Raw genomic sequence first — 16168 nt, forward strand, 5'->3', positions numbered from 1 at the left:
GTTCTCAGATCATTACATTGGCTTCCTGTCTGTCAAAGAATTGATAAAATACTGCTGTTGGTTAACAAACCACCGAATGGTTTATTTCTGATCTTCTGCTACTTTATGAACCAACCAGACCTCTCAGGGTGTCTGGGACAAACTCCCAGAAAAATGCAGGTCTGCTGTATCTCTGAGTTCTTTTAAATCAAGGCTGAAGACTTTTCTGTCTGCTGCCTTTTATTAAATCAAATAATTATTCATTTCTTACACTGCAGTGTAACTTTTATTCTTGTATTTTCTCTGTCTTATTCTATTTTATCTTGTTTTATCTATTTTATCTATGTTTTTAATCGATTCCCACAACTATTTAATGACTGATTTTAAATGTATTTAAATGTCCTTTTATGGTGTGTTCCTTTTGCACTTTATCTCAATGCTTTTAGCATTTCATGTAAAGCACACTGAATTGCCTTGCTGCTGAAATGTTCTATATAAATAAACTTGCCTTGCCTTATGTTGTTGACATGCTCACTGAGGACATACTGGATAGATTCCTTATATCATCAAGCAAAGGTCTCCTCACTATACTGGGAATAAATTCTAAAGCAGTTTAAAGTGCCTTCAGTCATTATGGTCCTACTCTCTGGAATTCTCTACCACATAAAGTCTGCTACAATAGTGTCTTCTTTTAAAAGCAGATTAAAAACATATCTGTTTTCACAAGATTTTAGTTAGGTTTAAAGTATGTAGTTAATGGGTAAAACTTTTCTTTTAGAATCAGTATCATTATTATTATTTGCTTTTTAAAAATAATAATGATACCTTCTTATCTTATTCACCTTTTTATTCTATATGTTTTATATATGTAATACTTTCTTATCTTATTTTTTTTGTCATGGATGATGCTCATCTATTTTTTAAAAATCTTTAAGCACATTGAGTCTACATCTGTCATATGAATTACACTCTTCTCAACCCTAAAGGAAGCTAAAAGACATTTCATTAACGTCCATAAAAGAAATTGTTAAAAAGTCTAATTGCGGTAAAGAATAGTCTCACTTGATTGCTCTTGTCAGCCATATTAGAGTAGAAATCATAAGGGATGAAGAGTAATAGAGTCATACTGAACAAATCAAAACATCTGATGGCATTCTCAGGTTACTAAATATTTCAATATGTTTGGGACATGTCATCATATTACATTTGCTATGAGATGGTGATAAGAGAATATCTGTTCATGAGCTGTTAGTCATAACCACAAGAGATGAATGCTTGTCTCTTTGCAGATGCCATTTGTCTCAAGTCACTCAAAGGCAGAGTTTAATTGAGACACAATCCTCCTAGCACAAAAGTGCTCTTTGGTGGATGTGTTGGGCTTTCTGCTTGATTGTATTGTCCTATTTCAGCCTACTCTGTATTCAGAGTTCAGCCTCTCTCTCTCTCTTGCTCTCACTCTCTCTCTTTCTCTCTCCCTCTCTCTCTCTCTCTATCTTTCTCTCTTCATCCAGGGATAAAAATTTTACTTGCCCCTTAACACATGACTGGTATTTTTCAGCCCAGGCTTATGCAGAACTGACCTTTTATTGTGAGCAGTTACTGCCCTCACTGTCCTCTGCATTAGTGGAGATGACATAGGACACCACAGCCAAATTAACCACTGACTGTCCCTTCGTTGTTTGGATGAAATGTGCCCTCCTTTCCTCTTAGTAACAACCAAGATTAAACAAGAAACAAAAGAATCAATATGTTATGATTCCTTGAGGATTGGACTTATGGTTGTCCATTGGTGCATGATTAAATTTGTTCCCAGGTACAATTTTTGTTACAAATTTTTCAAGGATTATAGACAAAGAGCTATGCTTAAGTTTAATAATGAGTCTTTCTTCATGAAGGTTTGGCTGTTGTTGGTTTCATCAGCATTTAATAACCACCAGTGCAGACAGGGTCAAACCCTTAATCAACACATTGTAAGTCCAGAGTCTCATCCTGATAGTAATTACATAACCCCCACTGTGTCCACTCATAACTACCAATAACATTTGCCACTCATGATGGCCACAATTGAGCAGATTAATTTGTTTTTTATTCTGAAGAGTCTTAAACCCAGAGACCTCTGTACAAGTTCTACTTTCATGGTTATCAGTATGTGACTGCTTTTAGAGAAACCTGGTTAGCTCCTCTAAGTACTTGTAAAACTAATTGAATATTCAGAGGGGACCTTGTGTGTGTGGATGTTATGTCTCAAGGGATTGTTTAATTCTGCTAACAGACACAAAAAAGCCTATGTCAGCCATGCTGCTGAGGTTGCAATTCACCGCTGGCATTCTCTCTGACAGGGGTCTGTACCTTCAGCTGACCTCTGTGAGTTAACCATGGCTCTATCTCCGGGATCGTGCCCGACCGGAGAATGAACTCCAATTTTACGCATGCATATGGCACACCGCAGCTGTCAATTTATGCTAATGCACTTTTGAATTAGCCATGAAAAACAATTAATTTTCTGAGCAGGTTGATGAGGAGTTTTCACAAGGAGCTTAATCACAATCTTTTGTGCCAGAACACTTGCTGACTACAGTATGTGGCTTGTGAAGCGAGACATGGATAGAATTCAAAGAATGTCCATCCGAGAATACTGTAGGAAACAATCTCTTGCCTGCTTAATATACTGTACACACATTTGATCTGTTACGATGTCAAGATCTACCCTTGTGATTTATTTCCAGTATTAATAACACTATTAGTAATGCTGAGTTGCTAATACAAACATAATCGAAAATAAATGATCTCTTAAAAAGTTACAATAGAAAAGTTTGAAAACCCTTGATAGCAGTACTATATCGAACTTATGTCACTTTCATAGCATAAGCTTTCTGGAAAACAAGAAATCAGGCAGATGTTGGCACTTGATTTCACCAGTATTCTGTTTTATGCACTCTGTAGTGTCATGCTGTCGCTCTGTACTTATATTAAAACTGCTTCCGCAATGGTATTACAGTTTAATTACACCTATGTTGTGTAATAATAGAGTGGAAACAGGAACTGGGAAGAGAACAATGGTTTCAAGCTAAATATGGACATTGTTACATACATCTCCAAAAAATGTCCTTGTAAAATATAGGCCAGTTTGGGGATGATTGTGTGAAGCTTCACTCTCAAATAGGGCCCCAAAGGCAATGTGCACAAGAAAGAACACTGCTGTGGTTATATACTGGGCAGCTAAATCACGTAAAATGTCTTTAACCACACTACTTCACAGCTACCAATCTGTGTCCTATTTTCACTCACCCCTACTGTCACCTGTCTCTCATTCCCTGTCCTTGGGGAGTCAAAGTTCCCTTTGGCTTAAAAAACCTCTCCAATCTTTTTTCATCTGCTAAACTAATTCCCAGTAGGCAGGCCAGTAAGATCGTACTGGCAGAGGTTTCAGCGCTGCAGATGTTGAAGCACCAAATCCTCTACAGTTTTCTGGCCCTGCAGTCTGAGAGACAATTTCAGGGCTCCCTGCAGTCTGAGAGACAATTTCAGGGCAATTACAGAATAGATAGTGGTATCTAGTCTGTACTATTACAGTGTTTTACTGTATTTGTGATTGTGTACTTCCTAAGCAGTCTTTTGTCAACCACATCAAATGGTGTTTTTTCAGGATATACCTGTAGTGTTGCATCTGTCACTTTTGAGGGTTCTCTGTACAAACTGCAGTATAGAGGAACATAATGCCTTTTTATGGATTTAGAAAGGCTGGATAGTTATGAAATTGGCCACAATCTCTTGGGTTTTGGTTGTAGAAAGGCCGCACAGGGCAAATGCTGGTGAAACATCTGTGTGTATTCCATCAGTATTATATGGTGTGAACAATCCAAAATGTACCATCTGGGGCTTATGGTCCCATTCATGGACAGTGGCACCACAAAACTATCTTGTGCTGTTCCCACATTTGTGTTTTTCTGATGTGCAATAATCTTAATCAGTAAAATACTTCAAATTCTTATAAGAACTGACCCACTAAAGCCTATATATGTTATCTTTATGGAATTATATGAAATGCCAACTTCAACTTATATTAGCATTTTTCTAAACAGTGAGCTGAAAACCACTACCTGCTGCTGCTGGAAAAAAAGTTGATAAGAGCAGTGAGACTGAACCTTAACAGTAAAGTTGTCAGCTGTAAAACTAAAACAATCAAATGAAAGACACCAAAATGCTTAGGGGGGAACTGCAGAGTCAGGTGATAAATCTCTGTGCACATAACCAACCCAAAGCATGATCTTTTCCTAACTTTATTAAAAAGTATGTTTTTAGCTAACTCTAGCCAAACCAGAACAATAGTGGTGGTAGATCAGACAACAACAGTCATTTGTAGCAGTTTTGAAAGGTACTGACAAACAATCAGTCCTGCCAATAGGGGTGCCAGACCAGACAGCAGTTATATGTGTCATTTTGGAAGGCAACAACAAACACTGTCGCTAATTTTGTCATTTAGTTTGGGAGACTTGCTGAATATATCTACTTAATGTTGATTGAAGTTCCTAATAGTGAGTTTTGTAAGGAATCCCATGAGTAGCGTGAGGGAAATATTTGTGTTTCCTGGGTCATTCCATGGTCATTTTCTATCCTGGGAGCAGTAGGTCATGATCTGTCTCTGTCAAAGTGGTTCATCTATCTGTCTACTGAGGTTAGCTTGGGTAAGCAGCTGTCTTGATAAAGCTGGCTGGGTCCTATGGAAACCAAGGTCGGGTGGAGATATGCTGTTCTTTGTGCAGACAGACTGGTCTCCTTGTCGAATGGATAGCATGTGATGTATGTACAGACTACTTGACTTCAGTTAACTGTAATCAGCATAGTGTCTTGTTTATAGTTCAATACCCAATATAAGCATAGATTAGTAAAGAATAACCTTTTTTGGAGGTAGTAAGGGTTTAGGGATTTGGTGAGGGGTTTAAATACTCCTGTCCGGAAGTAGAAAGCAGAATTAATCAGCATTGCACAGTGTTTTCACTTGTACTATAACTCTGTTCCCCTTAATTGAGCTTCAATTATTGTTCCTGTGTAAGACATCCCAGTGTCCTGAAAAGTTCTTTCCTTTGGGTTAACCAAGTCTCCACCAGTTCCTTCACAAGTAGATTTTTCACTCAGATCAAGAGAGCAACAGTCACAGATAACAGCCTGTGAATTGCAGTTATATGTCACTGTATAGTAAAAAGGCCTTGCTTGACCGCCAGAAAATGGCCTTCACACACAGCATGTTTATAGTATTCTGCCACCAGACATGGATTACTGTATAACACAAAACAGGAAGCTGTTTCCAGAACAAATACTGCAAATGTTTTCAGAGATTTTCTGAATGACAGATGGCGGATCAAGCAAAAGCCAATACAGAAATCCCCTCAATGTATTTTTTCTTTAGAATAATGAATTAATAGCCTACTTTGAAGTGAAATTACAAATTAAAACCAATAGTAAATTGATTTGTGGTAAATTTGGTCTTACATTTGATAAACTATTGCCTTCATGAAATGGACGTAATCAATTACCTCAAACACTGTCTGTTATGGTAACATCAGCTTTATTAATGCATGATTACCACAGTCACATCACATTTTCTGTCCTGTCTCTATTTATTTGACTAGTTGGAAGCATAGTTTAAACTGTATAAATTGAAATGTTAGATAAATGACAGAACATTATGTGCCACTGTGGCAGAGTGTCTACAAGACATGAAGGACGTTTTTTAAAAATTACATGTTTTTATGTTCCAACAGACAAAGAAGAGAAGACTGCAGCTAAGTCATTCCAAGCCATTCTTGTGTTTTATAATGGAAACATGAAACATTGGCTTAGTCTTATCTCACTCAAGGCATTTCAAGAGAAGCAAAGCTTTCTCTTCAGTTCTGAGCATAAATCATTCCTCCCTCAAAGGACAACCTCTCTCCAAACACGTACTGTATGACGTCTGCTTGAAGAAATATTCCTTTTGGTAAGTTTTGCATTCAAGGACAATAACCTATTTATCTGTGTTGTTCTGAAAGTGTAAGTTGCACATAGTAGTTATAGCTACAGTACTTCAAAGTTGCTCTCTTGCTCTCCAAAGCTGAGCACTGCCTTATGACAGTTTGGAGGAGAGTTGTGAAGCTCGGTCACCTGAGGTAACATAACCCATTCAGATCTATGCAGGTTTGACCCACCTTACTGTATTGGTCTGACAGTGTATGTGGTATACCTACATTGTAAATCTGGGGGCTAATGTTTGTCTGCCATACTGAGTGTTGACAGACTTTATACCATCAACCATGATCATTACTTTTACCATTAAATGAAAACAGTGTAATATATAAGAAGTGGTTGAAAGTTCTTTCTGTCATGTGTCCTGATCTAAGTTTATCTGTGTTTTCATGTATGTGGTGTAGCAGCAGTCTTATCTCTTTATTTTCTTTTGTCTTTTCGCACTCTATATGAAAGGTTTGACACAGGGGTCTGTGTTTGTGAAATAAAACCTTGTGGTATTGAAAGCTGAAATGACACATTGATTTTCTCTGAGGAAACCAACTGTGAGGTGAAAGACATGAGCCTCTTAGCAGCATCTCATTAACAAATAAATTGTCTCGAAGGGGAAAAGAAGTGCTCTTGTAACACTGCACCTCATCTACTGTTGCGGCCACTGTGGGCAAGAAACAGAAGACATTAATGAGTTACTAAACTACTGTCAACTATAATTAAAAGGGACATCTTATGCTTTTTGTGGTTTTCTGTTATTTATATACTGTTATGATGTCAGATATCTATGTTAAATGTGGTTGAATTTCCAAAACTTGAGGTTAATGTATGTAGAGATGTTCCCTGCAAGTGAAAAGCAAGTGGGTAGCTTTGGGTCTGAAAAGTGAAGCCAATGTGGAAGTGCCTTAAACCTGTATTCTCTCTAATGGCCAGCAGGTGGTGACTCCACTGGCTCCAAAAAGAAGTCTGTTAGTATTCTATGAGAAAATTATCCTACTTCTCACTTGATTTATTACCCAAGTAAACACTTTCCTAATGAGTTTATAGTCTCAATCGCTAGTTTCAAGTCTTCTTCAATACAGCATGATGTTCATTTTGTAAATTATGGTCCCATTTAGAGTAAAATAGACAATAAAGCAGGGTGTACTTTAGAGCGTGGCTACCTTGTGATTGACAACTCGCTATCGGCATGAGGTGCATAAGGTGCTGTAGTTGGATCATGGGGTGCTCCTCTCCAGCTCCATGCTCTTGTCCATATATGGTCACTTCTTATCACTTCTGTCTCCTAAAAACCAAGATGGCAATGGTCAAAATGCCAAACTCGAGGCTTCAGAACGGGGGTGCACAAATCAATGGGTGACATCATGATGGCTATGTCCATTATTTTTGTACAGTCTATGGTCAAAAGCTAGGGCTTCAACATGCTCTGAAAACTTTGTTTGTGAGGTTTTTACTACCTTGCCAACATCTTGTTTCACATGCCCATAAAAATCCTTTCCGTAGCCTTTGTTGCTAAGATTGTTGCTAAATTTTTCCTTGTGTTGTTTGTGTTGTCCACTCGCATATTTCTGATCGGATTTTGACTCGAACATGTACAGGTGTATTTGAGAAGTTGATATTTCAAGTAAAGCGTGAGAAAAAAAAGAAAATCCCACTACTATTGTTCGTTTATGTAGCTGCTGGAAGTCAGCAGATTCTGGAAATTAACCAATCAGAACAGAGTGGGCTCATTGAGAGGGGGCCTTAAGGAGACAAATGGCCTGTTTCAGACAGAGGTTGAACTGAAGGGCTGCATAAAGAACTAGGAAGTTTAATAAGGAGTTTTCTTAACTGTAAACCATGCAAAGATATTCCAGTAGAGCCCCAGATTAAAAATAGAGACCTGTAAATGTGCATAATATGTCCACTTTAAGCAAAATTTTAATAATAGGATGATGCTCAGGTCATTTTTAGCCTTCAGTTTAGTGATCTGATTTAATTAGATTAACATATGGTTGGCTTCTAAATGTAAACTGGTTCATCCCATGCCATGTCCCAACTGTCACTGTTGTTGTACAGTGTACATGTAAATGCATATTGCTGATGACAGGTGTGTGCTCTGGTAATCCTCCTCCTTCCTCGCTCACAGTGAAAAGATACATTTACAGCTCTGCCGTGGCAAATGAATCATATAATTTGTCATCACAGAGTGATTCCCCTTTGAGCTACCATTAGATTACTATGTCTCCTAATTACTCAGTCTGAATTAGCATAATAATTCAGCTCCATCCTCTGAAAGTTTACAAAGTAAAGCTGCAAGCAATTATCTGTCACCATCTTCATACAGGAGAATTGATGGTTTGACCCCACTTGTCTGAAAATCTCACTTGACACTCGTACTCCTGCAGGCAATGTCAAATGAGACAGCTGGGGCTAGCTCTGGATGACACACATCACTGACTACTGCTAAAGATGTACCATTTGTCAGAAATAAACTAATATTTCCTTTTAGCAACAGCTCTCTGTTCCACTACATTTCCTAATTGCTGCAAGGCAGTTCAGAATGTACGCTAGATGGGTAAGATCTCCTGTGGTACTCACAAAACTATGATACTGGCATGCACTTTGTCCTAGATGTAAGAACCAGTCTTCCTGCTGATGCGAGTGCTTATAGAGTCTGGTTGAGATTTACTGTTCGAAGACAGTTTTGACACGGAACTTGGCGATGCTGCCAGACTGAATTCTGAAAGGACTTAAGCGACTTACCCACCAGAGAGACAGCCATCGCAGTACATTGGGCCAGATACTATGAATGTGAAGGGTGCAGTAAAGTTTATCATAGCCTCCCTGACTGGTACAATAACAAACTCTTTTCACAACATACCGGAAAATATACTTTATGCAGTTGACTCCACCATATCATAGCATGTTAACATAGAGATCTGCATTGCTTTATTCATGAATTTCATTGTAAAGGATCAAAGGAAATCAATGAAGAATTCCAACTATAGAAATACGTGGGATTACATGAAAACAGTAAGCTTGAGGAGCTTTATTGATGGATTAGTGGGTGGATTGTATTCCAGGCATATCTACATCTACCTAAACTCATATAGCATGTTTTATTTCAATGCTTTTCATTAGAAAACAAATTGACTTTATAACAGAAAGGACATTTCTGTAGATAGGTTAATTCACTAATAGCAGCTCATTAAGCAGATGAGCAGTAGTGTACATATACACAAAGGTGGAATCTACCTTAAGGGTATTAGGACCTCTTAGGGGGCTTTTTTATTCTTCTGAATAGGAAGAGCCTCTGTCTTAACCCTCATCATCCCAGTACAAGTAATAAATGCTTTGAACTCTGTAGCAGCGTCATCTTGGTAATGGAGCATGGACCCAGCAAGTCTAATTGTAACTGAGCAAAAGGCCCAGAGAAACCAGATAAGTTTGCAAATGCAAATTGCAAATTTAGGCCAGAGTGTTTGTAGGTGAGGTACCAACACCACAGAGTGGGAGGAAGAGGAGGAGGCAGGGCTGAGCACGAGATCTGTCAGGCCTCCCACCTAACTGGGTTTTATGCCGCTAAATAACCTCATCTCTATGCCATCATTTAGAGATGACTGTGTTTTATCACTCTGCCAAAATTCAACCACAGCTTCAAGTCATCATTAAGGTTGATGATTTGATAGGTAAGATTACTCCTGCTTCACAGCACATTACCTTAATAGGTGCTGATTGTTATGGCTTCAAACCTCACTTTCAGAAAATGGCCAAGCATGAGGTTGTGAGAAATTTTCATTAAGATGTACATGGCTTCTTCATTAGATCTCTGCTCTGATCCATTGATTCTCTTCTTTAATTAGCTGGCTTACTGACTGGCTTATTTATTTCAATTACAGGCCACTGTAAACTGCCAGAAATCTGTCTATTGCTGATGCAATTTCTTGGCCATAGATGGAGGTCGATTAATGTACCATTTACTTTTTAATTCTATTATCTTCTTGCCCTTGAGTTACATCATTTCTTATTTTTGACTGCACCAGCATTGATTTCAACTACCGTATTAAAGAATTCAACTCTAATTTGCAATAACAGTGGTTGTATATGAATATATATGTATATTCACCTTTGACTTTTTTATATTTAACTATGATACCTTAACCAAGTGGTTTAGTTGCCTCACCTTAACTACTCATTAATCATACTACTTGCCATGGCAAAGATGTTTCACTAACCACAACAAGTACTTATTTGCCTAAACATAACCATAAATGGAGCAAATACTGAGAGTTAACTAACTTGAGTTACTGCAGGGTTAAGCTTAATGTATGGCTGTGGGGAGCAATGAGCTCTATAATGTGCTCTCCTGAAAAAGCAGGGAAAGTTAAGAAACTCTTAAATGTAAATGTCATGCTTGACAACATACGTTGTATATTCATTATACTGAATCTTGCACTTTGATGTACATGTAACAGGGTTTAGCCAAAGGCAGATATGTCAGTTGAAAGAGTACCACAGCACATGATTACAGCAATACTTTTCGCCTTACACTATACTATATACCAGAAATCTAATTACTAATATTTTGCATTCTGTCCAAGCCTTCATAAGTTTTATGACCTCCAAATGAAACATTATTCTATAAAACAAAATTTCCATGAACACAAATAAATATAGCCTGAATTGTCCATCTAATTAATAATTTGGATTATACATAAGATCAAGACACTGAAGCTGATAGTGTTTCAAAGTTGTCAAGAGTGATTCCTTAAGGGTTTCTCCCCACATCCAACTTCCCATTCATTCAAAGGAGTATTTTTTTTTTTCATTTTTGTTGCAAGCAGTTTGATGTTTGAAATTGAATATATTCTTGATGAGGGAAGCTGGGAATTGGCTGGCTGTCAGATCAGCACTATTATCTGCCTTTTAGGTTTGAAGGAAATTAGACTTGGGGTCCCCAAGGTGCCTGGACCCTTGCATACTGGTGGTGAATTCTCAGAGCGTGTCACTTCCTTGATGAAAATGCACTTTAATCAGAAGAAGATTCACAGCCCTTCTGGACTTGTTCACAGCTTTTTGATTTGTTTTTGGGGTGTGCTAGATGGCATATTTTTTTCACCTGAAACTAGGAAATGTTCAAGTGTATCTTTGAAATATCCTGTGACATTCTTGACTAATTATTAATCTGATGCATGTAAAATTCTTTCTTGGGCCATCACACCCAATGAGGCACACACACAACCTCAACCTATAACAGGCCCACAAGTGAAGTAGAAATACTTTGACGTTGCAACATGCATCAATATTATGACATTATGACAGAAAAGTGAAACTCGTCTGCATTTGCTCTGAAAATAAATGAGTGTAAGTCATACAGAAGTGGAAACTTTTCTTTCTTTTCATCAAAGTTAGTGTGTAGTCAGTGTATGTCAAAACAGCTTGATGCAGTGCCATGGGTTACAACAACGTACACAAAATTCTCTTGCTGGTGCGTCTTTGAAATATGCAATCAAGTTTTCAATGGTGGCCTTTGTTGAGGCACAGAAAGGTAGACAATTATATTTTTTATGACGACTCTTGCAAAGGAAAGAAAGATGCTGTCGCCCTCTGACAATAGAGTGAAGTTGTCCCCAGTGAAAATGTAGATATATCTTTGGATCTGAATTTTAATCTTAAACTTCAAGCACATATGCAGTTTGACTTCAAAAATGAAAGAAAATAATATTGTTGATAGATGGAACCACTTTTTTTGTTTTCTAATACGACATTCAGTTTCAATTACAGGAGACCTTTTCATTGACCATCATAAATGTTACTCAAAAAGAAACAATAAATTCAAGTGTTCAGCTTCAGTTAAAATAGTGCCGTTAACAGAGGTAAGTAAATGCTTGTGATGGGCCGGTCTTGATTGTTGGGGTATAAAATACATGTTTGGACAAAAATGAACCCCAACCCCTCTAGACGCACACAAACACACAATCACTCATACAACAATGTACACATGCTCTCTAAAAAGACATCATCATCAGTCTGCTTTAAAGTTTTGATAACATCAGAGCTGGTGAAAGATTTAAAACAGTTTATTATCAGTTTGTTTATTACATCCTAATACTCTAATGAGAAAAAGATCCTTGCAATGCATCATTAGTGGACGATGATGTACAAATGAAAATATGCACAAAAAGTGAATTTAAATTGAATTAAAGAATCATTTTCGAAGAAATTCCTTGATGGCTTTATTTTCTGATTTTTGTTATGGAAACTACCTCGCTGACCTTGGTGACAAAAATGAAACCCCACCCCATGAACACACAAACACAAATACATGCACACATGCTGTTTTCCACTTTTTTTTCTATCCAGTCTCTGCTTTTTCAAAAACATGCCTGTGCTCTCTCCAACAAAGAAACACAACGCTATCAGTGTGTTAACTTGGACGTTTCAGTAATAGCATAGTTTGGATCTCAGCGCTCCATCTCTGTTCCCATCCATCTTGCCTTATCTGTGTTTATAAGCCATCAGGTGTGTTGTGTCTTACTGATTCCCACAGGTAATTTGACTTGCAATATATTTTCAGAACATCTTCCAGGCGCAGAGAATAGTCCAAATCATTATGGTTTCTGGCAGATGCAGAACTAGCGAAGGATTAAACCAGAGAGGAGCCAAGGAGTGTCAGGATTTGGTTTGTTTGTCCCAGCTGTGTTGTTTACAACCCCCAGTGCTATAGTCTGCTCAGCCCAGCACAACACGCCTCAGACAGCAAAGAGGTGTCGGACTCCAGGAGCTTTGTCAAGCCTATCTCACACTCATTTGCAGGCTCTGTGTGTCCAACACTGGAGAGTGATTGACCACCATTCTTAGATTGAAATTGATTGCATAAGGGCTATAACAATGAAATGCCGTTGGTATTCTGGGAGTGGCAGCGGAGGACTGTCAAAGGATGGGATACTGCTGTCACTAGAACAACTGGGTTCTTTATTAACGTGTTGTCTAGTAGTCAGATTCCTAAGAACAGAGTAGGCCTTTGATCCGAGAGATACTGTGTTTCTAACTGGGTTGTATTGATCCATCCTGCTCCTGTTCATGACGGCACAGTCATGATGAATGTCAGTCTACTGTGCTGAAAGAAAAACTGGAGTAACCAGCCGAATGTTGCCTCCAGTACAGCTGGGTTGTCTGGGTGATGTGTGGTGCCAGATCCCAGACATTTAGAAAAGAATGAAGCTTAAGCTTCAGAGAGTCTGCTTTAAAGTTTTTGATCACAGTTGTTGGAAGATGTGTTTATTGTAATAACTCAAAATATTACATCCTAATGCCCTTATGAGAAAAAGTTGATCCCTGATCAACTTCTCACATCTATTGTATTGATCTGCCACTTTAAATGAATAAATAAAACAAAGAGTCTTATCACATCAATCAATATTTTGTAATAATATGAGGTATTTAAACAAAAAGGTGGCTTGGTTTGTTGGAAATATTTGTTGTTTTAAGGTTTGACAGCAGTAATAGGTTAGTTTTTCTATTTAAATAAAATTTAAATAGGCCATAATGCCTGAAAACCAAAACTGATTTTTCAGTCTAGTTTGAGTGTTTGTTTCCCTAAACAAACACAAAGTGCTTTATATTCTGTATTTCAGAACATTGAGTACTTATTGTATAATATAAGGCAATTATGACCAGATGAAGATGTGAATGAGAAAAGAAGGAAACCTCATCTTGCCCTCAAGCCTATTGATTATATGCATTTATTATATTGACATTTGTGTGCGAGTGTGGAGCTACACAATCATTTTTATGTTATGTGGCATTTATTGTAGTTTCTCTGAGCAAATGACATTAAGTAATTAGTCAGCTCAGTGCATAACATTGAAAATTCACCTGACATTTAGAACAAGGATCGCATCGGTATACAAATGCACAGCATGTTTAGGATCATTTATGAAAATTTTATACAGTATATCCATTGCATTGACGTTGACACAGGCTTCATCTAAGAGTATCTGCCACTGATTCATTATGCTGCATTAGATGCCCTGGGAGGAGGGAAGGGGCAAAGCTTGAAGGATTGCACTGCATATTAAATCTGTATTGCTGAACATCAGTAGCATGAAGAAATCCCATGAAGATCCAGATTCAGATATGAAATAACAAGTCGCTGGTTTGAAAACTTTTTTAACTCATATGCCAATCCCAGGAAATGGAGGGTAGCATAAATTGCAGGCGTTGATATTAAAGCTGAAAAGCAGGTTAATGGGTAATGGATGATTTAATTCATGTATATTTGTTGCCTGCTGTATTTTAAAATAACCTGTGCATGTTCTTCTGCAGACTTATGCATGATACTGAGTCACTATCCTGCATGTAGAAATAATTAGAGAGATGTATTTCTCATTGTTAAATTTAAATTAGTTAAATACAACAGATGTTTTAGAAATCAATCTTCTGATATAATCTGCAGCAACATAATGGGAAGTTCTTAATTATGACCAACCAAGTGTTTGTACTTGAAACAAACTGTGGTCTTTAAACGCCACTACCCATAAAAGACTCCAGACTAGACTGGGGCAGCCAAGGCCATCAGACAAGAGATAAAATCATTGAAATGGTCAGGTCTAATGACAGCACACTTATCTTTATGTGCTAATCTACCCAGCTTTATTGCTTTACCCTGGCTGTTTGCTAGTGTTTGCAAGCTCTGTCAGGTGGAATTCCTTTCAGATTGGTCTGCAACCCAATGTTACAAGAATGCTAATTAATTTTCTAAGTCAGCAAGCCCCAGGGAGGAAGGAATTTGATATTAGCATCGCACAAGACTGGAAAAGATAATGATTTAAAGCTGAACATTTTGTAAATGTCTGAATTTCAAATGTTTGTGAAACTGGAGAACATTTTCGTTTTGGTACTGCATGAACTGGGCTGAGCTACAGTCGATTAGAGCAAATGCGGGATTTATCACAGGGACAATTTGTTTTGTTGTTTGCTGTATTTGCATACTGTAACTGTTGATTGTTTTTTTTTATTATATAATAGATTCATTTCTCATAGTCAGCCTGTGACATGCCCCAAAGTCATGTTTGTTTCTAATGCAATGAACAGTTGGTGAGGTGATGAAGAATGAGCAGTGAAAATATATTCAGCATCTTCTCTTGCCTCAGGCTTGTGGAGAATGTGTGGGACCTCTATGGCCATGCTTTACACAAAAGCTTCATTGGTGAAGCTTGTGTAAAGAGCAAGACACACCAGAGAGAGGAGTGATGATACTATAAGAGATTTTATCGCACATGCCTTGATTTTCAGACGTTCATATCTGCCTGTAAGGTGTTGCCAGGTATAAATGTAATATTTTATTTGCATCATTACGAGTCAGAAGAATTGACTCTTGGAGAATTAATAAACCACCTTAGAGTGCACAAGTATTATTCTTGTACCGGATTGTGTTGGTCTTTCTATAATGACTAGTGTATTTCAGCAGCATTAACATATATACAATACAGACAATGCTACTATACAGCAGTTTCATCACAGCCATGTAATGAAAGATTTAAAAAAAGATGTATTCATCTGCATTACTATAGAGCTTAATTGAAATAGATGTCTTTCCTACTGTATCAGTTATAACTGCTTCAGGTGTCTCTTTCATTTTTCAGTCTTCTTCATATGAATGAAGATAAGGTAACCCCTGACACCTTTCATTCATGATAGCATGTTATTTTGCATTTCATATCAATAAGCAGCGTACAGTATGTGCTCGCTGAAGAGAAGCAGCCTCATATCATGCTTTACAGTAGTTACCGCGCTCTTTGTTTGCTGGGCTGTACTGGTTTTATGCCTTTAGGAGAGTGTCTTCTTACATAATTATGACAGGAATAAAGGTTCACCACAAAGCCCAGAAAAGAAGATACACATGGACTGGCTTGACTTTCTTCCAATCAATAGTGTATTTTAGGTTTGTAGGTATTTTTAAAGTTGTTATTTGGTCCTTGATGATAAGTTTCATCTTTGCACAGCCATCCATCATATGAGGAACAGCCTAATATTATCACAGGTCTTGTGCCCTCCACATATTTCCTCCACTTCATTATGGTTTTTATAATCAAGGTCTGTAAAATATCTTAATTTCTTTGTCCCAACCTGTACTTTTTGGAAATCAAATCATAAAAATCAGACAATAATAGATTATTACTCTTATGCAATAAGGAATCCCTCAGTGAAA

This window comes from Thunnus albacares, chromosome 11 (assembly GCF_914725855.1).
Source record: "Thunnus albacares chromosome 11, fThuAlb1.1, whole genome shotgun sequence".
Lineage (NCBI taxonomy): Eukaryota > Metazoa > Chordata > Actinopteri > Scombriformes > Scombridae > Thunnus > Thunnus albacares.